This window comes from Dendrobates tinctorius, unplaced genomic scaffold (genome assembly GCF_039654945.1).
Source record: "Dendrobates tinctorius isolate UK_male_01 unplaced genomic scaffold, ASM3965494v1 ptg000018l, whole genome shotgun sequence".
NCBI classification, from domain to species: Eukaryota; Metazoa; Chordata; class Amphibia; order Anura; family Dendrobatidae; genus Dendrobates; species Dendrobates tinctorius.
This window is the reverse complement of record NW_027361686.1, coordinates 17,737,815-17,761,334: the sequence shown is the minus strand read 5'-3', so window position 1 is coordinate 17,761,334 and position 23,520 is coordinate 17,737,815. Positions and strand designations below refer to the sequence as shown.

The following is a 23,520-nucleotide window of genomic DNA, read 5'->3' as shown; positions in this document are numbered from 1 at the left end:
ATGCACCGCCATAGTCATCCATGTAGTACAATTCACTTCCCATAGTATAATGCACCCCATAGTTCTTCCTATAGTGTAATGTATTCCCCATAGTCATCAATACAGTATAATGCAGCCCACATAGAGTATAATGCAGCCACCCCACAGAATATAATGGAGCCCCGACATACAATATAAAGTAGCCCCGTCATACAATATAATGTAACCCCCAATGGAATATAATGCAAGCCCTCTGATATAATATAATGCTGCCCCTCCATTGAATAAATGGCAACCCCTCATAGAGTATAATGCAGCCCCCCATAGAATATAATACAGCCCCTCCATAGAATATAATACAGCCCACCTACCCATAGAATATAATGTAGCCCGATCAAAGAGTATGATGCAATCCTCCCTCATAGAATCTAATACAGCCCCCCCATAAAATACAATACAGCCCACCTCCCTATAGAATATAATGTAGCCCCATCAAATAGTATCTAATATAGAATCTAATACAGCCCCCCATAGAATATAATGTAGTCCCCCCCCCCAAGAATAGCCCCACAGTCCAGTACTCACTCACTGATATATAAAAAAAAAAAAGCACACAATTCTCACCTCTCCTCGTGCCCCGCGCTGCTCCCGGCTCCAGTCTCAGCGGCTGCACTGCTCGGCACACAGCAGGTAAGCGATGAAGTGACGTCATCGCGCACCCGCAGTGTCAGAGGCAGATGGAAGAGGGAGCGTCAGCTGACGCTCTTTCCTCCATCATTGTTTTGAACTGTGGCACAGGGGTAGGGAGTTAGCGCTGGCGGCAGGCGGGCCCCCTTGACTCACGGGCCCAATAGCAGCTGCGTGATGTGCGCTATTAGCGGCACACCACTGGCTGGGGGCCCCAGGCAGCTGCCTGATCTGCCTGCCGCTGACGCCGGCCCTTGGTGTGGAGGAGCTGTGCACGTATCAGGCTGCTGTAATGGCAAAGGGCACCTCACCTTTACCACCATGGTGAGAAAAGTCCACCTGCCCTGTGGCATAACTCGAGGCCTATGGACCTAAGTGCAAAATTTGGACCTCTGTCTCCACTAACATGTTATGATGTACGGTGCCCTGTAATATTGTTGCCCATCCTTTTGTCCCCATCCTGTAATAATGTCTCCCCATCCTGTAATCATGTCTTCCCATTTTGTCCCCTTCCTGTAATAACGTCCCCTGTTATGAATGGGTCACCGAGGAGAAAAAAGCAAAACAAGCTAAGCCACAGAAAACCAGAGGGGTTGGTAACTATGCAGATTGCAGATCCCTGATCTTACCACACAACTAGCAGTAGCCGTGGAGCGTGCCTACGATGAACCTAGACGCCCCGTCACGGCCGGAGGACTACATAAGCCTAAAGCAAGAAAAGGGAAAACTAACTGCCCCAGAGCAGACCCCAAAGGAATAGATAGCCCCCACACACGTATTGACGGTGAAACAAGATGAAGGCACAAACACAGGCAGGAAAATAGGCTGAGCAAATGATGGGGCCCAAACTAACTTGACAGGAAAGGAAAGACACTGTCTGTAACCTGCAAAAAACCCTACAAAAATAATGTCCAACACTTCTGATAACAAAATTAACCCTGAAGTCACTAGACTTCTCCCACTATATCAGCACTCTGAAATATTCTGAGACAGAGCAAAAAGAGACCGAACTAGTAAGGGACAAAAAGCCAATTGGCAAAATACTGATAAATAAGAGTGGAAATTCAGCTCAGCCCCCAGCCGGGGCTGGCAGACCACACACAAAACTGAATAGACCAACAAAATCAAGTATGAACATTAGCAGAAAAACTTAGCTTTAGATGACTGAAACAGAGCTGAAAACCAAGAGCTGACAAGCCAGAAGGAATCACCAGCAACTGAATAGGGCGTCTGCTGTCTTAAATCCAATCTGAGAATCCTGAGATCCAATCGTCATCCTCATTCTCAGGTGGCAGATCTCCACCGATCAAACCAGCCGCACCACCTCCCGTCACCACCAGAGGGAGTCCAGAAGGAGTCCAGAAGAGGAACTTACAACTGGTGAACCAGAGAATGAACTCACAACAGTACCCCCCCTTCAGGAGGGGTCACCGAACCCTCATCCACGCCACCACCCCCCATCCTGGCCCCATTCTGTAATAATGTCCCCCATTTTGGCCCTATCCTGTAATAATGTCCCCCATCCTGGCCCCATCCTGTAATAATGACCCCCATCCTGGCCCCATCCTGTAATAATGTCCCCCCATCCTGGCCCGATCCTGTAATAATGTCCCCCCATCTTGAAATAATGTCCCCCATCCTGGCCCCATCCTGTAATAATGTCACCCATCCTGTCCCCATGCTGTAATAATGTCCCCCCATCCTGGCCCCATCCTGTAATAATGCCCCCCCATCCTGTAATAATGTCACCCCATCCTGGCCCCGTCCTGTAATAATGTTGCCCCATCCTGTACTAATGTCTGCCCATCTTGGTCCCTTCCTGTAATAATGTCCCCCCCCTACTGGCCCCATCTTTGTTCTCTTCTCCAACACTTTAAAAATAAAGTATTCTTCTCACCTGTCTACAGTTCCATATCAAACAGCGTCCTCTTCCTCCTTCATAGCCGGCACAATGAGGCGGGAGGTGCATTGGCATTAAGCACTGCCCCTGTAACAATTATATGGGTACTACAGAATCTGATTATGTGGGATAATATGACACTGAGACCAAAGTTGATGCAAATAAGTATATTTAACAAGTGTAACAAAACTAACAGGGCGCTTCCTGCAATAGTAACGAAAACACAGCACAATATGGAATGATGCAAGTAAAGCAAAACTAGCTATGCACTTCCTGCAATAGTAACAAATGCATAGCTCAATATATACAGTAAATGTCCAAAGTAACTGAAGAGCGGGGCGCAACCGCTAATATAATAAGTCCAACAGTAATAAAACACAGGTGTGTACAAGGCACTAAGCATAGGAGTCCAGCAGTAAGTATGAAAGTAAGCACACCGCATTTAATGAGACAGTCCAGCGATGTTATGAATGAGCATGCACACAACACTAAAGTGTAGAAGTTCAGCAATCATAAGGGTGGAAATGCACACTGCACTTAGGCCTGTTTCACATTTCCGTTTGTTGCCATCAGTCAAAATCCGCCGTTAAGCAAAAAAAAAGGATCCGCCATTTTTTTGGGCGGATCCGTTTTTTTCCCATTGACTTACATTAGCAGCGGATTTTGACGGATGGTCATCCATTGGATCTGTTTTTTGACAGATCCGCCATAATCTCTCCCTCTCCTCTTTTCCGGAGTCATTTCACTTTAAATTTCATCACCTTGGCACAAAAAACGGATATGTCAAAAAATGGATCCTGTGACATCCGTTTCTGTCGAAACGGATCCGTTTTTTCACACTCTGGCGGATTTTGACTGACGTCAAACAACTGAAGCGTGAAACAGGCCTTAAACGTGGAAGTCCAACTTTATACAGGAGTGACATTAACAAGACAAGATCCGAATGCAAGCCAAGTCAAAACCAGGGAGTCAACAAACTTACAGGGAAACTGTCATGATCCCAGTGCAGGTTTTGACCTGCACGTCAGGGGTTAATGTCTGGATCCCAGTGCAGGTTTTGACCTGCACGCCTGGGGTTAATTATTGTGGCCTCTCTTTGGTTCAGGGAGAGCTTCTTATACCCCTGAGAAACTCCCAGCAATATAGGATCAAGGGGGTCCTACAGGCCGTCGCCCGACAAGAGTCAGCTGGCTTGGGACACTGTGTGTGAAGGCGCAGAGCAGGAGAGGAGGGAGCCAGTGCTGTGGGACGGCCAGGAAAGGAACATATGAAGGGGGTTCTGACCCAGTGTACCCAAAACTACCTGAAAGCTGGCTGGACCACCGACACTGAGGACACAGCACCCCAGCTGGGGATTGTAACATCGGAACTGTGAGTAAAACCTGTGAAGACTGCACATTGCTGTGTCCTCCAATTTATTTACAGCATCACTTACCCTGCACTACAACCATCATCATCATCATTTTACACTATTACTGCCCTGGGGTTTAGCTCTACCTGTGGAGAGCTGTAACCGCTGCTGCATCACCATCAGCCCCAGCGGTCTCCTCAAGCAGTGTCGACTAACATCTTCTATTTGCCGAATACCACAGGTGGCGTCACGAACTATCTTTTAGAAACTGTATTCCCCTTTTATCATTTTTCATTGGACGCCCAGGGCCACGGACCGTGTCACTGCTGCCATGACACATCCCCTTAAGAACCAGCCCGGTACCGAGTAAACCCCCGGCGTTGGCGGGCACTCCATTTTGGTGTCATCAACAGGATATGTACCCCGGCATTGCCAGGAACTGTGTGCCATAGGCTTTAGTAAACTGAACAATTTCCACCATTGCTGTCCCACACGGTGCGCTGAAGGGCATGTCGTCATGGGCGGCACCGGAGTAAGGGCACAAAAATCATGGCCGCCCACTCTAAGTATTTCTGTGCCCTAAGAACCTGTCAGTCGGCCAGTGAAATCCACCTCCTGATCTGGGACGGCGGGAAGAGAGCGAAAAAGAAGCCTCGCCCAGGAAGGAGAGAGCGGGAACGGGACCTGGGTGCAGTAAAGAACCCTGAAAAGAAGATGGTGAGCGGTGGTGGCCCGGAGCATGGGGTGGCAGCAGAGGACTCCCCCAGCTGACGGGATGAGGACCCGGGCCATCCGACAGCCACTGATCCGGAATTTCTTGGAGATCAGGTGGAGGAGCAGAGCCGCCAGCTCCTGGGCACTCAGCTGACTGCGGTGAGCAGGTGGAAAGTGACCCTGCTGGGGAAAATCAAGTTGGGGGAGCGGCGTCCAATCCGGCAGCCGGCGGCCCCGACCCCAGCAGCAGAGGAGGAGGAGATTGGCACCAGAGAGACAACTGCAGGTACTGTGACTGACCCTGCTCCGGTGACCGAATTGACTTTAGTGGGCCCACTCATAACCCCGACAGCCCCCGCATCCGGCTGGGTTCAACATAGTCTAGCCTGGGACCAGACAGAGGGCTTTGAAAATCACCTGGAGGTTCCGCTGGAGCCCACAGGTATGCCCCTGGGGGTGACAACAGCACCAGCTCAAGCCAAATCGCAACCTGCAGTTACACCAACAGCTGCATCAGCTTCTGCAGTTCCAGCCAGGCTCACAATGCGTGATCAGGCTACCCAACCCTCAGCGGTAAAACCTGAACAGTTGGTAATATTAGGCTACTTTCACACATCAGGTTTTTTCCGACAGGCAGGATCCGGTGTCGCGCCAGAGTGAAGGATATGGTGTCAATGTGGAAAAACTAGTGAAAAGGATCCGTTTTTCCGCCGGATCTGGCAAAAATACGGATCCGTTTCAAGACGGATCTGGTTTTTAAAAACGCCCATGGGAGGCTCCCAAACGTGATTAGCTACTGAAAACCTATATATACAGTGTTCCGATAGGCCATATTTGACAGGTTGTAGAGGAAAGCAAGTGGCTGGCGACAATGGAAGACATGATAGCAAACATTCTGAAGATTAATGTGGATTTTACTGTTGAGGCAAATCATTTGAAAGCGATTGTTTTGGAGAAGGAGAGAGACAGCAGTGCATCATGTGTCTGCAACATTTGTGGATCCACCCCATCACAGCCAAGAGAATGACACGTGGGGTGTATGCAAATGGAGAACTTTGATTTATTGGTGGAACAAATTGGACATCTCATCAGAAGAAGTGACACACATTGCCGCTTCTCAATTTCACCGGCGGAGCAACTGATGGTGACTCTTCAGTAAGCCATTTTTATTGTATTGTTAGGCGTCAGGTTCCTGTCGCTGCACAGCGGGAATCCCGAGCCTTGCTTCCAGTGGTCTCCCATTCCTCTCCAGCCGCAGAGGAGGTTGCTCAGCAAACTCATCGGTCCCGGCGCTCTGCCCAGACCAGCTCCGTGGGTTTGCTTGCTGCTGCCTCCTCTGGCACAGATATGGCAATACATGCTGCTCAGCAGCGAGATTCTCCAGGGACTAAGTCCCCATGTTGGGCCACTGAGCATGCCCGTGGAGTGATCTCCCATTGGAGATCGAACGTCACGTGCTCAGGTCCTGCTCCTGTTCGGATTGGTCCATCCGAGAAGCCAGGAAGGTCCCGGACGCTCGCGGCTATAAAAGGTTCGCATGGCCACTCGGCCATGCGCTAGGATAGACTGTATTTACAAACTATGTGGAGTGAGTGATGTATGCACGTATGATTGTTTCTGGTGAATGACTCATTAAGAAACCCCTACCCTTGGTACGCATGTGTTGTGCAGCCTAGACTGCTAGCGCCCAGGCTTAGGTGTAGGTAGGACAGAGGTTGAGGCAGGCATCACTCCTCACCAGGGACTCGGCACGCCTCAGTGCACGTGCTCCACTTCATAGCCAGCGTCTATAGCGGCGCTCGCAGCAGCGACGCCGCGCGCTCAGTGGGCCTAGAAGGACTCTATACCCCGTGTCCTTGGGGTAGAGTTCTGTGGCCGTACACTGTGCGCTCTTTTGGCCGGGCTCTGTGAGCTAAACAGGCTCCGGCATCTACGTTCAGCGGTTGTGCAACTCTGTGCATTAACAGAGTTCGCACCTGTTCACATTGGATGATGTAACCCACGTGTGACTGTTTATACGCAGCTCTATTCTTCCGCCATTACCTAGCAGCAGTGAACCACCTCTGCACGGTGGACCCTGGGCTGCGAACGCACCTACTATTATTTTATAATTTGGTGCGTTCTGCCAGCCCTAACATTATCCTAGCGCCAGGGTCTGGCTAGTAATGGCGGACGAACAGCGACTGTTGCAGTACATCCGGCAGCTGCAGAGCAGGTTGGCAGCTCTCGAGCGTCCAGCCTCAGCTGCAGATGTTACTGCGGTCGCTGTTCAGGCAGCCACAGAGGCTGTCTCCCGTGTGACCACTGCCATCCCTGCCCCGACTTTGTCCCGCCTCCCACTGCCCGAGAAGTTCTCGGGAGAAAGTGCCTATTGTAGGGGTTTCGTGAGCCAGTGCTCGATACAGCTGGAGCTGCTGGCAGCACGATTCCCCTCCGAGCGGGCCAAAGTGGGATTTATTTCCCTCTTGTCGGGCAGGGCTTTGGAGTGGGCCACACCGCTGTGGGAGCGTGGTGATCATGTGGTGCAGAGTGCCTCTCGGTTCTTGGACACTCTGAAGCATGTCTTCCTGGGACTGCGAGTCACCCATGACACCGCGCTCCGGCTGCTGGCATTGTCACAGGGTTCGTCCAAGGTCAGCCACTTTGCCATCCAGTTCCGGACACTGGCCTCGGAGTTAGAGTGGCCAGAAAAGGTCCTCATTCCGGCATTCTGGAGAGGTTTGGCTGGCCATATGAAGGATGCTCTGGCCACCAGGGAGATTCCTGCTACACTGCAGGAGCTTATCACCGTCTCCACCCGTATAGACCTTCGCTTTTCCGAGCGAGGGTTGGAGCGGACCCAGTGTAGGCAGAGGTTTAGGTTGGCACCCAGTTTTGCTAAACCTCTGGAATCTCCCGATCGGGCGTCCGAGCATCAGGGGGCTTCCCGCGAGGGATCCAGGCCCTGGCCCGCTCGAGCCCCTGTGATCTGTCATGGTTGCCGGCAGTCCGGTCACTTTGCCAACCAGTGCCCACAGCGGCTGGGAAGACGCTCGCCCCTAGTGGCCGTAGGAGGCGGCTCACTAGAATCCGCGGCGTTTTCCTCCAAGTTGTCCTTTAAAGGGACACTTGGGTTTGGTTCTTCCACTCTGGCAGTGGAGGTTTACGTGGATTCCGGAGCGGAGGGCAATATGTCATCTGCCTTCGCTCAGCGGCACGCGATACCACTGCTTATGATGTCCCAGCCAGTCACCGTCAGAGTAGTGAATGGCGCGACTCTGCCCTCACAGATTACCCACCAAACCACTCCCCTGATAATCTCAGTGTCTCCATCTCATCAGGAGACAATATCCCTCCTTGTCATGCCCGAGGGTATCGACCAGGTCCTTTTAGGGGTCCCCTGGTTGCGGTATCACTCTCCCCATATAGAGTGGTCCTCAGGGAGAATTCTTGGTTGGAGTAAGTCATGTGAGGGTAGATGTCTGAGGGAATGCGTCCAGGTTGCCTCCACCGAGGTCCCCGCAGATCTTTCCTCACTTCCCAAACACTATCGACAGTATGCGGACGTGTTCTCCAAAAAGGCGGCGGAGACACTTCCACCGCATCGCCCCTATGACTGTCCTATTGACCTCTTGCCTGGTGCTGAGCCTCCCCGGGGTCGAGTCTATCCCCTATCTCTCCCGGAGACAGAGGCCATGTCTCAATACATCAGGGAGAATCTGGCAAGAGGACTCATTAGGAAGTCAGTGTCACCAGCAGGGGCGGGATGCTTCTTCGTCCAGAAGAAGAGTGGGGAACTACGTCCTTGCATCGATTACAGGGGTCTTAACGCCATCACCGTTAAGAATAAGTATCCTCTACCCCTGATATTGGAGCTGTTTGATAGGCTACGGGGAGCGAGAGTGTTTACCAAACTTGATCTGCGGGGGGGCTTACAACCTGATTCGCATCCGTGATGGAGACGAATGGAAGACGGCATTTAACACCAGAGGTGGGCACTATGAATATCTGGTGATGCCCTTTGGGCTCTGTAATGCCCCAGCCTTCTTCCAAGACTTTGTGAACGATATCTTCTGGGATATGCTTACCACCTCGGTAGCAGTCTATCTGGATGATATTCTCATCTACTCTCCAGATATTGACTCCCACCGGAGAGATGTTTGCAAAGTTTTCGACCTCCTGCGGGCAAACTCCGTCTATGCCAAGTTGGAGAAGTGTGTGTTTGAGCAGGAGTCCTTGCCTTTCTTGGGCTATATCATTTCAGCCCAGGGTTTGGCCATGGATCCTGCCAAGCTATAGGCAGTGATGGATTGGCAGGAACCCCATTCTCTCAAAGCGGTGCAGCGCTTTATGGGGTTCATAAATTACTATCGCCAATTCATTCCCCACTTCTCGACTTTGGTAGCGCCCTTGATAGCCCTCACCAAGAAGGGTGCAAACCCCAAGTTGTGGTCAGAACCTGTCTCCAAGGCCTTCGCCGCTATTAAATCCCACTTCGCTAGCGCTCCCATTCTACATCGCCCCGATGTAGGTGGATGCCTCTTCCGTCGGTGCTGGAGCGGTCCTGTTCCAGAAGGACTCGCAAGGTCAGAAGCACCCATGCTTCTTCTCTAAGACCTTCACAGCGGCGGAGAGGAATTATTCCATCAGGGACAGGGAGTTGCTAGCAATGAAGCTGGCCTTCTCAGAATGGAGACACCTCCTGGAGGGCCTCGCCATCCTTTCCAGGTGTTCACCGACCACAAAAATTTGGTCAGTCTACAGACTGCTCAGCGGCTGAATTCTCACCAGGCCAGATGGTCCTTGTTCTTCTCCCGATTCCATTTCACCCTGCATTTTCTCTTCGAGGAGAAGAACGTCCGGGCCGACGCTCTTTCTCACTCCATGGTGTCATTGGAGGAGGAGCCTCGGCTGATAGTTCCATCGGAGAGTCTGAGGACCGTGGCTCTAGTTGCTCTCGAGTCGGTACCTCCGGGAAAGACTTTTGTCCCTGCCCATATGCGACCGGAGGTCCTCTCTTGGGCTCATTCGTCCAGGGTGGGGGGACATTTTGGGACCAAACGAACCTCTCATCTCCTGGCGAGGACGTACTGGTGGCCGCATATGGCTTGTGACGTTGGGGACTATATTCAGGCGTGCGTCTCTTGCGCCCAGAATCGGTCCTCTCGGCAGTGGCCCGCTGGGTTACTCTATCCCCTGCCGGTAGCGGTCAGGCCCTGGGAGATGGTCGGTATGGACTTTGTGGTGGGTCTGCCCAAGTCCAGTGGCAGCACCGTCATTTGGATGGTCACCGATCATTTCTCCAAGATGGTGCATCTGGTACCACTCTCGCAGCTACCTTATGCACGGGGCCTGGCAGCGTTGTTTATTAAACATGTTTTCCGCCTGCACGGCATGCCGGATAAGATTGTCAGCGACCGGGGCCCTCAGTTTGTGTCTCGGTTTTGGAGAGAGCTCTGTTCTCTGCTCAGCATTGAGTTAAATCTCTCCTCGGCCAATCATCCGGAGAAGAACGGGTTGGTTGAGAGAGCCAACCATACCCTGGTGACATATCTGCGACATTTTGTCTCGGCCAGGCAGGATGATTGGGCATCCTTGCTGCCGTGGGCGGAGTTCGCTTTGAACAACGCTGTGGCCGATTCCACCTGTCAGACCCCATTCCTCTTAAATTACGGCCAGCATCCGCGCGTCCCCGTCCCCATGCCCGTGTCGTCCACTGACAATAGGGTGGCAGATTGGGCGGTGGAGGCACGTGACATTGGGGATCGCATGCAGGATGCTATCCGGGCCTCCAAGGAGAGAATGAGGGTCTCCGCTGACGCACACAGTCGTCCTGCTCTGACCTTCGCCCCTGGCGACTTAGTGTGGCTTTCTGCCCGAAACATCAGGCTGCGGGTTGAATGCGCAAAGTTCGCACCGCGCTATATTGGCCCTTTCAAGGTCCTCGAGCAGATCCACCCTGTGGTCTACTGCCTGGCTCTTCAACCACACTTGGCTATCTCGGACACGTTTCATGTGTCTCTCCTTAAGCCGGTTCACATGTCCCGGTTTTCCGAGCCATCTGCCGGGACATCGGACCTGTCGGCAGACGAGTTTGAGGTCAATGCCATTGTGGGATGCAAGGTGATGCGGGGCAAAAAGTTTTACTTGATGGTTTGGAAGGGTCATGGTCCTGAGGCTCGGACCTGGTGCAGAACATCCACGCTCCTCTTCCCGTTGCGGAATTTGAGTGCAGCCAAGCTCAGAGAGGGGGGGGGGCCCTAGGAGGGGGGGTAATGTTAGGCGTCGGGTTCCTGTCGCTGCACAGCGGGAATCCCGAGCCTTGCTTCCAGAGGTCTCCCATTCCTCTCCAGCTGCAGAGGAGGTTGCTCAGCAGGCTCGTCGGTCCAGGCGCTCTGCCCAGACCAGCTCCGTGGGTTTGCTTGCTGCTGCCACCTCTGGCACAGATATGGCAATACATGCTGCTCAGCAGCGAGATTCTCCAGGGACTAAGTCCCCATGTCGGGCCACTGAGCATGCCCGTGGAGTGATCTCCCATTGGAGATTGAAGGTCACGTGCTCAGGTCCTGCTCCTGTTCGGCACGCCTCAGTGCACGTGCTCCACTTCATAGCCAGCGTCTACAGCGGCGCTCGCGGCAGCGACGCCGCGCGCTCATTGCGCCTAGAAGGACTCTAACCCCGTGTCCTTGGGATAGAGTTCTGTGGCCGTACACTGTGCGCTCTTTTGGCCGGGCTCTGTGAGTTAAATAGGTTCTGGCATCTACGTTCAGCGGTTGTGCGACTTTGTGCATTAACAGAGTTCGCACCTGTTCACATTGGGTGACATAACCCACATGTGACTGTTTTTACGCCGCTCTATTCTTCCGCCATTACCTAGCAGCAGTGTACCACCTCTGCGAACGCACCTACTATTATTTTATAATTTGGTGCGTTCCGTCAGCCCTAACACCTATAATATATATACTTGCTATCTTGTTATCTAGTACCTTTTTTACAACATTTTTTATTATGGTCAAACCCAGACTGAGTGAGCGTCTGAGGGTGACTCCAGAAATATATACCGAGATTTCACTGTATACAGCTGTATGCTTCTGATACAGTAACCTTCTTTGCTATTTAGATTCTGGTGTAATCCATAATGAACCTGTGAACGTCTGTCTGTTACTCCGGAAATATATTTTGAGATTTAAGATTACCTCAACACTGTATACAGCTGTACGCTTGTGTTATATTACCCATTTACAGCTTTTCATATTCTTGTGTAATCCATACTGGGCCTGAGAGCGTTTGTGTCTGCCTCCTGAAATATATACGGAGATTCAGAATGTTTACACTATACTATATATACCTTGTATCTGGTGATACTGTACCTTTTTTCAACTTTTTATTTTATTGTGTAATCCATACTGAGCCTGTGAGCGTCTGTGTATGACTCATGAAATATATACTGAGATTTACTGTTATCCCAAGACTGTGTAGAGCTGTACACTTCTGATACAGTAACATATATCTGCTGGTATTTTGGGTCCATTTTCCAAAACATGAGGAAGTGTGGTAGAAGAGGATGCGGACGTGGGCATGGGGGACCACCCGGTACTGATGGTGGTGGTGGTGCATCTGCTGGTAGTGCCAAAAACACAATAGCAGCTAAGGCAGGAGGTGTTGAGCCTGCGTCATGGTGTAGCTCTGGAAGGCCTGTATGGCTCACTTTTCTTGGAGTAGGTAGACTGCTTTTAAAGCCGGAGCATCAGGAACTGTTTTTGGCTTACAATGCTGAAACAGCCTCCAGCTCTATCGCCTCCTCTTCTGAAGTTTAAAAAAATGCAAGCAGAGTCGTCAGTGCAGGCTTCTGGTCAGGAGCAACCCCTTTCCTTGTGTCCTTCACCCACACCAAAAGTGAAGGATGCGGCAGCACACACTTCAGATTACTCCATCGAGCTCTTTTCACATACCATGCCTGGGATAATTAAAAATGGGGCCCATCATATACTGGAGCATTCCAAATGGGGGACATCAGACACTGGAGCAGCATTTACGGGGCCCATTATACATTGGAGCATTAGAAATGGAGCCCATTATATATGGAGCATTATTAGGGCCCATCATACACTGGAGCATCATCCATGAGGCCCATCATATACTGGAGCATTCCAAATGGGGGACATCAGACACTGGAGCAGCATTTATGGGGATCATTATACACTAGAGCATTACAAATGGAGCCCATTATATATGGATCATTATTTGGGCCCATCATACACTGGAGCATCATCTATGAGGCCCACCATATACTGGAGCATTCCAAAATGGGGCAGATCAGACACTGGAGCAGCATCTATGGGGGACATTATACACTGGAGCATTAGAAATGGGGCCCATTATATATGAGCATTATTAGGGCCCATCATACACTGGAGCATCATCCATGAGGCCCATCATATACTGGAGCATTCCAGATTGGGGACATCAGACACTGGACCAGCATTTACGGGGCACATTATACACTGGAGCATTAGAAATGGAGTCCATTATATATGGTGCATTATTTGGGCCCATAACACACTGGAGCATCGTCCATGGGGACCATCATATACTGTAGCATTATGTGGAGCTCATCATATAGTGTATGGAACATTATATGTGACCAATTATTCTGTATGGAGAAATATATGGGGCTCATTATTCTGTATGGCGCACAATGTGGTGGCCGTAATACTGTATGGAGTAATATACTGTCCTTTTTTTGAGCTATTGTACAATTTAAAATAGATCAGTCATGTCATGTAAGCAGTGAAGTATTTGTCATTGTACTATACCTATATTTGTGTGCCGTATCGGAGCATCATGAGTTGTGGTATGTGTTAAAGGGGCGCACTGACACTCTTTGGTCCAGGGCACACAAAAACCTGGAGCCAGCCCTATCCCCCCACAACTTTAGCCAAATAACCACCAGTTTTCAATGCGTAACTGTGGCGCCCCTGAGGCTCGGTCGCCACTGAGGTACTGCACCTTCTCCTAAGACCTCTTTCACACTTCAGTTTTTTGTGTCAGTGAAAATCCGCCAAAAGGACGGATAGCGGATCCGTTTTAGTACTGATGACAACGGATGCCACCCGTCCGTTTTCTTGACGGATCCGCCAAATGAAGAATGTTAAAGGAATCGCAGCCTGGAAAAAGAGAGAGAATTTTTTATTTTTTTTTGTCCGGCACCCAGACAGAATTTCGGGTTAAATCAGTGTCTGGAGGATCCGCCGGTCAAAAAAACGTTGCAAGGTCCGTTTGGAAGTCTTTGAGGATGTTGACGGACAGCAACATTTTGGTGGATCCGCAGAAAAACGGATGCAACGGACGGCAATCCGTCAAGATCCGCCAATAATGAAAGTCAATGGGGAAAAAAACGGATCCGCAAAGAAAAATGGCGGATCCGTTTTTTTTACCAAATCGGCGGATCTTGACTGATTGTCAAAAACGGAAGTGTGAAAGAGGCCTAAGGTGTAGTGCCCCACCATCCAGGTAAGGTGGGAACTCCTTTCCACACTCCAACACTCGCACCCCACACACAACAGGGTAGTTCTGCACAACCACATTGCGGCTCAGTGCTTAGAGAGTAGCAGATCACCTTTGGTGGTTCCCTGCTTGGAACACTGGATGTGCTGGGATGTGGGTGGAGTTAAGATATACAAAAGAGTGGGAAAGTGTAGGATGACAGGTCAGTCTGACAGAAGGTCAGTCAGGTAGGAAGTCACTCAGACAGGAGTGAGAATCCCTGGAAGAAGGGATGGAGGAAGGAGTGCTGCAGCTGCCTCAGTGATCTGAGCCAGCTGGCACGGGAAAGGAAAGGAAGGAGAAAGACGTAGAACTGAAACCTAAGCTTCCATAAGAGAGAGAAAGACAAGTACGGAACGAAGTAGAGAGAACAGAGAGGACGTGGGTTAGAAGAGGAACCCTGCCTATAGGTTCTCAGCGCAAGACCAGGGCCCGGTCCCCGAGGTTGTATGGACACTTATGGTTCTGCAGCAGACACCGGTGGAGTAATTGGCTGTAAATGCATTACTCCCATCTAAGACTTGGGGCACAACAGCAATCGGATAGAGAGCCGGGACTCAGGAGAAGGGAGTCCCCGAAGCAGGCTACAGCTGTCTGCCGTACAAGTAGAGTTCTTGGGAACATCTGACAGGAGGAACTCCAGAGTATCACGGTACTGGAGATCTTCACACTTAAAGGCGCTATAGAGGAGACGTTCAGGAAAGGCACATAAGTTGGCGGAGTGTTGGAGGGGAGCTTTCCATCTTGCCTGGAGGTTGACTGAGTCCCAGACCCGGAGAACACGGCACAGAAGCGGGCATTACTGACTGTGAGTAAAGCGTTGGAACTACATGCCCTGGTGTCCTCCATTCCTTCCTGCGTCCGTCTGCCTGACACTGCTACATCCCCTGCGCCGGACACTACACCACCTAAGTGTCCCCACATCTACGCTGCCCTGGGACAACAGCCCTGCCTGTGGAGGGCTATACCATCCTCGCTGCACCACACCATCTGTCCCGGAGGATCTGTCTGCAGCATCGGCTTAACACCTCCCTTGCCGAACACCACAGATGGCGTCACAAACTATTCCATTCCATTAACTACATTTCCCCATTACTTGGGCGCCCAGGGCCACGGACCGGGTCACCGCTGCTGTGATACATTCCCCTGACACCGGCCCGGTACCGAGTACCCCACAGCCCTGGGAGGGCGACCCAACTTGGCGTCACGAACAGGATGACGAGACCCGATGCCATCTGGTTCTGTGTGCCTGAGATTTATTGGACTTTGAACTTTTGAAAATGTGTAGAAGACCCAATTTAATAGACTGTGACATGAATATTAAAAATGGCCGCTGGAGCGGAGAAGAAGGGCGTGAAGAGATAGGAGGTCCTAGGAAAAGACCGCTAAGAGTCCTGGGCCTCCCCTACCTGAATTACTATGTGACAGCAACATGGCCCACCCCCCGAGAGGTTCGTATACTGGCTTGGTATGGAGGCGCTGGAAGAAGACGCCGCCCCCGGAAGGAGGGGCAGAAGAAGCCAGTGGCGGGAAAGGGGCCCGAGGCAGGGAGAAGAACGCCAGAGCGCCATTTTGTAGAGAGGGAAGGAGGCCTGGAGAGCTCGCGGAGGTTGAGTTGGATCTCCCTGGCGCCATGGCTGAAGGCTCCGACCCCGTAGTGGAGATGAACCATCAGCAGCTGGAGGACGAAATCACCCAGCTGACGTGCCGCCTGCAACTGAGGCAGGAAGCACTCTGGACATTGAATCTGCAGCGCGCCCAGGAGGGACCAACACTAGAATTTACAGTAACTCTCGTGACCCAGGAGGGTATTTAGCACCGTTTTTTGTTTCCATATCATGGTTTAGTTTTTGGTTTTCCAGAATTGCCCTGTTTTGATTGGCAGCGTTTCTACATTTGGAACTGAGGAGATCATGAACGCTGTATGATCCAAAACTGTTATTGTAAATAGTTGCACCTCTTTAGGTGCCCTCTCTTGGTTTTACATAAGGACACTTTGCGAAGATAATGTCTACCTCAAAGGACACTGCAAGAGATCCCGGCTGGGAGCGGTGTCCAGCACTTACAAGAATAATTGTTGAAAGTTTTAATGTGAAGTATTTTGATAATGATGTATCTTATGAGAGTATTAGTAACTAGGAAAGGGCTTTTATATAGAATGAGAAATGTTTTGATGCAGAGATGAGGGATTTGAATAAAGAGTTGAAAATGTAAATGGTGAACTAGGTCACAGTTGTCACTTGAAAGAAAGCAGAAAATGTGCACTAGAAAGAGAAGAGAAATGTGTACTAGAGAAAGAAAGATGAAGAATCCTGAACTGATAGTGAGTCACAGATAATAGCACTTAGAATTACGTAAAGTATGAAAAATTGCACTTTTGACTTGAAATTTAGATAGCTAATTAAGAATTGTTTGCAACGTTCAAGAGACAATGCCTTCTATATTGGGAAGTTTAGTATAGGAAATGTTCATGCAGCATTACAAAAATTTTGTATGTTCCTGTACTGTCAACTTTGTTTATCTTGCAGCCTGCGGACGTGCTGTGTTTAATGGGGGATATGTGGCGCCCCTGAGGCTCGGCCGCCACAGAGGTACAGCACCTTCTCCTAAGGTGTAGTGCCCCACCATCCAGGTAAGGTGGGAACTCCTTACCACACTCCAACACTCGCTGACAGAAGGTCAGTCAGGTAGGTAGTCACTCAGACAGGAGTGAGGATCCCTGGAAGAAGGGATGGAGGAAGGAGTGCTGCAGCTGCCTCTGTGATCTGAGCCAGCTGGCACGGGAAAGGAAAGGAAGGAGAAAGACGTAGAACTGAAACCTAAGCTTCCATAAGAGAGAGAAAGACAAGTACGGAACGAAGGAGTAGAGAGAACAGAGAGGACGTGGGTTAGAAGAGGAACCCTGCCTACAGGTTCTCAGCGCAAGGCCGGGGCCCAGTCCCCGAGGTTGTATGAACACTTATGGTTCTGCAGCAGACACCGGTGGAGTAGTTGGCTCTAAATGCATTACTCCCATCTAAGACTTGGGGTACAACAGCAATCGGATAGAGAGCCGGGACTCAGGAGAAGGGAGTCCCCGAAGCAGGCTACAGCTGTCTGCCGTACAAGTAGAGTTCTTGGGAACATCTGACAGGAGGAACTCCAGAGTACCACGATACTGGAGATCTTCACACTTAAAGGTGCTATAGAGGAGACGTTCAGGAAAGGCACATAAGTTGGCGGAGTGTTAGAGGGGAGCTTTCCATCTTGCCTGGAGGTTGACTGAGTCCCTGACCCGGAGGACACGGCACAGAAGCGGGCATTACTGACTGTGAGTAAAGCGTTGGAACTACATGCCCTGGTGTCCTCCATTCCATCCTGCGTCCGTCTGCCTGACACTGCTACATCCCCTGCGCCGGACACTACACCACCTAAGTGTCCCCACATCTACGCTGCCCTGGGACAACAGCCCTGCCTGTGGAGGGTTATACCATCCTGGCTGCACCACACCATCTGTCCCGGAGGATCTGTCTGCAGCGTCGGCTTAACACCTCCCTTGCCGAACACCACAGGTGGCGTCACAAACTATTCCATTCCATTAACTACATTTCCCCATTACTTGGGCGCCCAGGGCCACGGACCGGGTCACCGCTGCTGTGACACATTCCCCTGACACTGGCCCGGTACCAAGTACGCCACAGCCCTGGGAGGGCGATCCATAACTATTATTATGAAGTAAATTAAGGTTGACAAGCTTCAGTAATAAGAATTGATGTTTTTGGCATTGAAATGGGCACTGTAGGTGTGTTTACTGTCCTCTACTCCCTGCCGACTTTGCTTCCCCATTGACATTCATTGGGTTTCGTCTTTCAGTCGGCCTCCGACTTTTCCTTATAGTCGGCCGATTTCGTTCGACCCGACTTTTGCGAAAGTCGGGTTTCATGAAACCCGACTCGACCCTAAAAAAGGCAAAGTCGCTCATCTCTAATTGACCGCAATCATCCTGAAGACTGAAACTGTGGACAAGTTGGTGAAAGCTTGTGTGGTTCTGCACAATTTTGTTATATACAAGGAACAGATTTCCATTGATGACCACCCTGAAGAAACCACCTTGCATGATTATCACAACATTACGTATAGAAGTTCTGTGTCAGTTTCCAGAATGAGGGACAAATTTTCTGAATACTTTATTTCACCTCAAGGAAGAGTAGACTGGCAGGATGAGAGAGTTTGAAAAATTTCTCTTTGACCTTGTAACCAAAAGTCATTGACCTTCTGTACCAAAAGTATTTTACCTTCTTTACCCAAGTTGTGTACCTGGTTGTGTCTTACCCAAAGTATTTTACCTTCTTTACCCAAGTTGGATACCTGGTTGTGTCTTATCCAAAGTATTTTACCTTCTTTACCCAAGTTGTGTACCTGGTTGTGTCTTACCCAAAGTATTTACCTTCTTTACCCAAAGTTGTGTACCTGGTTGTGTATTACCCAAATTATTTTACCTTCTTTACCCAAAGTTGTGTACGTTGTTGTTTTTCCCCAAAGTATTTTAACTTCTTTACCCACAGTATTTTACCTTGTTTTTTTAACAAACTTTTTTTTTACCTTAAAAACCTTATAACTAAATAAAAGACAAAAATTTTAACCAATAAACTGTTTTTTTATTAACCAAATATTAAGACAAAAAAGTTAAAAATCTACATAGTGGGGGGTGGAGATAATGCTGGAGGGGCTGTCAGATTGGGACACTTCGACATTGGAAGTGTGGAGAGAGGAAAGTGATGGTGGTGGTGGTGGTGGTGGTGGTGGTGGTGAAGGATCAGTAGGTAAAACAGGTGAAGGGGTGGAGAAAGAAATAGAACAGGTGGACATGAAACCGGGAGTAGTATTGGGAATTTGGAAGGTTTGAGGGGTGGAGTGGATGGATTGGGAGGCAGAAGAGGTGGTGGGTGGAGAAGAGGGTTGTGTTTGGGGCATGTTGGGTGTTGAAGGAGGCTGGTGGTAGTGGGCAGGGAGTGGAGGCACGGATGATGTGGTTGGGAAGTGGTACAGGGCGGGATGCTGGTACGGGGCAGGATGCTGGTACGGGACATGATGCTGGTACGGGGCATGATGCTGGTATTGCATAGGAGGGGAGGAGGGACAGTGGCTGGAGGGGGAGCAGGTGTGAGAGGAAGTACCGGGGTGGGTTGAGGGGCTTGGGAGCTAACATGCGCTAGAGCAGACTGGCACGATTGCATTACGCTGGTCAGGAGATAGCTTATTCATGCGCTCGAGTACTGACTGGAAAAACGTGTGGTCGGGAGATTTACTTGCGTCTGAATGCATCCTAACCAGGAGTGTGCGAAACTCAAGAATACTGTTGCTGAGCAAATTAAATCCTGCGGTCATTTGGTCAGAGAACAGTTTGAGACAATTCTGGAAGGATGCACTCAGATGCAAGAACTCGGGCGCATAGCTATTTTCCTGACCCCTCTGGCCCTGCCACCCGGAACCCACAGGTGTACTAGAGGTGGCAAGAGCAGAGGGGTGGGGTAAAGGAAAAGCTATATCCTCACCAGCAGATTTGTGCACTGCAGTCAGCCACAATGCTCCAGCGCAAGGGGGTGGGACCAAGGGATCAGATGTGAGGGAAGGTTGGGAAGGTGCAGATTGGCCGGGACTGTTGAAGTGTCCCACGGCGGACTCCTGAGGGATCGCCCCAGAAGGGTTCAACTCTGCAGGCTCCCGAGTGCTGCAGATGGTGCTGTGGAATAAAGAGAAAAAATATAATTAATATATTGATATTGCATGGCCCTGGCTGAAACAAAAAAAAAGTGTTAGACATGTAAACATTTTTTATTAAATAGGGCGGGTAATATTTACCTTCTGCTCACCATTGTTGACCAGAGGAACGACAGGGCATTGGCATATTTGTACTTGCTCCTGCGTCCTCCAGATCCACTTGGGGCCCGCATCTCTTTGTTGAACTCCTTCTTGAAGCGATCCCTGATTGACCGCCACCGCTTCACAATTCTCTCGCCTGAAAAATGAAAGCACAAATTGGTTAGTATACACTTTACATCCAGCAACATAACTGAACTGTGTATACTTACGCGCTTTATTTTGGGCCCGAACATCGAGGCCCTCCCAGTTGGCAAAAGTTGCTGACATACTTGCTCCCAGAGCCGACGGGTCACAATGATATCGGCGTGGCTGCGGTCCCCCATATTCCACAGTGGCTCCCGCTCTCGGATCAGATCGATGAAGAGGTCAATATCTAGCCCGGCCTCCTCCTCACCGTCCGAGTCAGGAGCACACTGTGAAGCCTGTTAAAAAAGACAAAAAACAAAAACATTAGACTCAAAACAACAACATAAAGTAGGAGAAAAAAAAATAAAACAAAGGTGCTTACCCGATGTTGACCGGCCGGCCGCTCACACAGACGACCCTGGGAGCCGCTTTGAGGACCTCTGGATCGAACACCAGAATCAGAAGACTATAAAATAAAAACAAACAAAAATTATGTGCTTGGATGTAGGCTTATGTGTTGTGTGCAGTGTGATGTCTGTAATGATCACTTTTTTATGTGTTGTGTGTAGTGTGATGATGTGTTTCTGCGATGCATGCAAGAAATTTACCAATTATGAGCCCACTCCGGGTATCTCTCTTCGGTCTTCTTCAGGAAGCACCTCTTCTGCTGCTGCAGCTTGTTGTTATACAAAAATTATCGATATATATATTGTGAGAATCATGTGGGAATAGTGGATGAGGGCAGGTATATCTCGCCCAGATTCCTTTCCTATGTGGCCTAGTCTGGTCAGTATCGCACCTGCTTACTAATGGATAATGGGAGGTGGATATAAAAGGATGCCAGGTGGTTGTGTGAGTGTCTCAGCCTGGGAACACAGAGAGCCTGTCTGTGTGAGAGACACACGTGAGTGGAAGCAGTGCCCACTGCAACTGTGGTTTGGCTGGACAGGAGAAGCCCGCCAGTTGGTAGTTAGGTTGTCCATTGTTTAGTTAGTGCCGGACAGGCAAGGATTTGTTTTATGTTTTATTTCCTTTTGCATTGCTTTCACCGTTAATAAATCTGACCCAGGGTCAGTTATACACGAATCCCAGCTCTGCGCCTGAGTTTCATGCTGAACGCACGTGACCTTTGACCCCAGCAAAGGCGATCCCGGAGTGTTTTATCACAATATACATACATACATATACAGGTGGGTCCAAAAGTAGGTGGACAGTATGTGTAAAATAGGGTAAAGAAACATCTCCTAATGGATTGGCCGAAGAGGCCCACTTGATTAGCCGGCACGTTCACCAGACTTTACCCCAACAGATTTGTTCTTTTTGGGAGTACTCAAGGACAAAGTTTGTAGTCGAAAATCAAAAAGTGTCAGTGATTTGAAAAATTACATAAGAGATTCATTTCAAGAAATTAATACCCAAAGAGACTTGTGCAAAATTGTTTGTATGTCGAAGCGTAGAGCAGACTTCAAAACTGTGCAAATTGTGATGCAAAACAGTTTCAGCATCTGCGTTGATAAAATTTAAAAGGGGAGTATAAAGGGGAGTTGTGGACAAATCATACTGTGTATAGGGGAGCTGTTGGCCCATCATACTGTGTATATGGGCGCTGTAAATTGGGGTATTGTGGGGATATTATTAAATATAAAGTGGGGCAATTAAGAAGCATTATTGTTATAAGAGCACTTAGTGTATTGTGACCATCAAAAGAATACACAGGGCATTATTACTTTCTAGGGGGAAAATGTGGTCAGTGTTTACTAGGGAACTTGCACAGGGCATTAACATTTTCTAGGGGCAATTTTACCATCTAGAGGGCACGAATATGTGGTACAGCAAATGGAGCACTGTTATTGTGCCAAATAGCTGGTGCAGTAAAAGGGACGACATGCTCTGAGATAGCATATCAGAGATGAAATGTGATAAAATGTAAGGGCTTTTGTATTATTGTTCAGAATAAAAATAATAATATATACATAAATACATAAATATGGCTGTAGTTGGCTGGCCTGGCTGCTCTGCGGCTGCTGGCTGATCTGCGGCTGCTGGCTGCTCTGTGGCTGGCTCCTCTGTGGCTGGCTCCTCTGTGGCTGGCTGGCTGCATGGTATTTGATGAGGGCCTCACTGGCATTGTTTATATCTGTTTCCTGGGGGCTGGCCAATTGGATCTGAGCATGCTCAGACTTAAAAACCGGATCCGGTGGCCAGATCCGTCTTTTTCCGGATCCGGTGCATTCCGGTGCCCATAGACTACCATTGAGGCAAAAAGCCAGAAGCGCATGCGGCGCTGTCCAATTTTTCGCTGCAGACAAGAAACGTTACTAGAAACATTTTTTCCAGGTGCCGGAATCAAAAATTTAGCCGGATCCGGCGAAAACTGGAAGAAACGGAAGGCCATGCGGCGTGATCTGGTGCTAATACAATTCAATGAGAGAAAAACGGTTCCGGCGGCAGATTTCACAAGATCCGGTTTATCTAAAAATAACCGAATCCTGCCTGTCGGAAAAAACCTGATGTGTGAAAGTAGCCTAACAGGCGTAGTCCTGCATCAGGAACTTTCCTGGCAAGGGAGTGGCCAGTCCCAGGAATTACCCTGGAAGAAAAATCCGCAAATGTGAAGTCCTAGCAGGATGTGACTGTATATAGTTAATTTACCTGGTTAGGTGTTTGTTCCTAATTGAAGTTAATAGACACTAAGGTCATGGATCATGAATGACCGGAGATTTTCCATTGTAAATAGTTAGCACTTCTTAAGGTGCTCCTTATTGGTTTTACACAAATACTCTAGAGCAGGGGTCTCCAACCTGTAGCTCGGGAGCCACATGTGGCTCGCGGTCTCATGAATTGTGGCTCGCGACTGTCTGCCAGCTTGGTGCATTAGCTCCAGGTCTAGCAAACAGGTATAAAGAGCACATCTCAAAATGGTGATTTACGTGAGTAGTCCTGCACAGAAATGCAGATCTGAATGCATTTTACTGATCTTAGGGGTTCAGAGATGTTTTAGGTATGGTACGCTGGAGGATGGTACTACCTGTTAGACGAGGTGCTCAAAGCTGGATATGACAGTATGTTGGGAGTCCATGATGGGAGAATACTGAATGGGGGTATTGTGGGAACCCCTGCATATCAGTGTACTGCTTTGGAGTGATTTCTGTGGAAAAGCTTTGGTTATCATTACACCCGTAATGGGGGTTTTGGTTGAAATTACTTTGAGGGGGACAGGAGCAGGATGTTGCTCGTGACCCCCCTCTCAGAGCTAAATGTGGCTTGCGACCCTCTCTCAGTGTTGAATGTGGCTCTCAAGGTCAAAAAGGTTGGGCACCGCTGCTCTAGAGTGTAGAGATGGCACTCTATCTTTTGCACTTGACTAAAGAACCAA

General features: G+C 49.5%; 1 protein-coding gene across 1 annotated transcript in view; it reads left to right on the top strand.

Moving 5' to 3' along the window:
- Positions 1-3,750: 3,750 nt before the first annotated feature.
- The window catches only part of MPV17L (MPV17 mitochondrial inner membrane protein like), a 71,542-nt gene continuing 51,772 nt past the window's right edge, over positions 3,751-23,520 (top strand). Inside the window, exon 1 of the mRNA XM_073566530.1 lies at positions 3,751-3,937. The gene's annotated coding sequence lies outside the window, so the exon portion shown is untranslated. The remainder of the gene's footprint in view (positions 3,938-23,520) is intronic.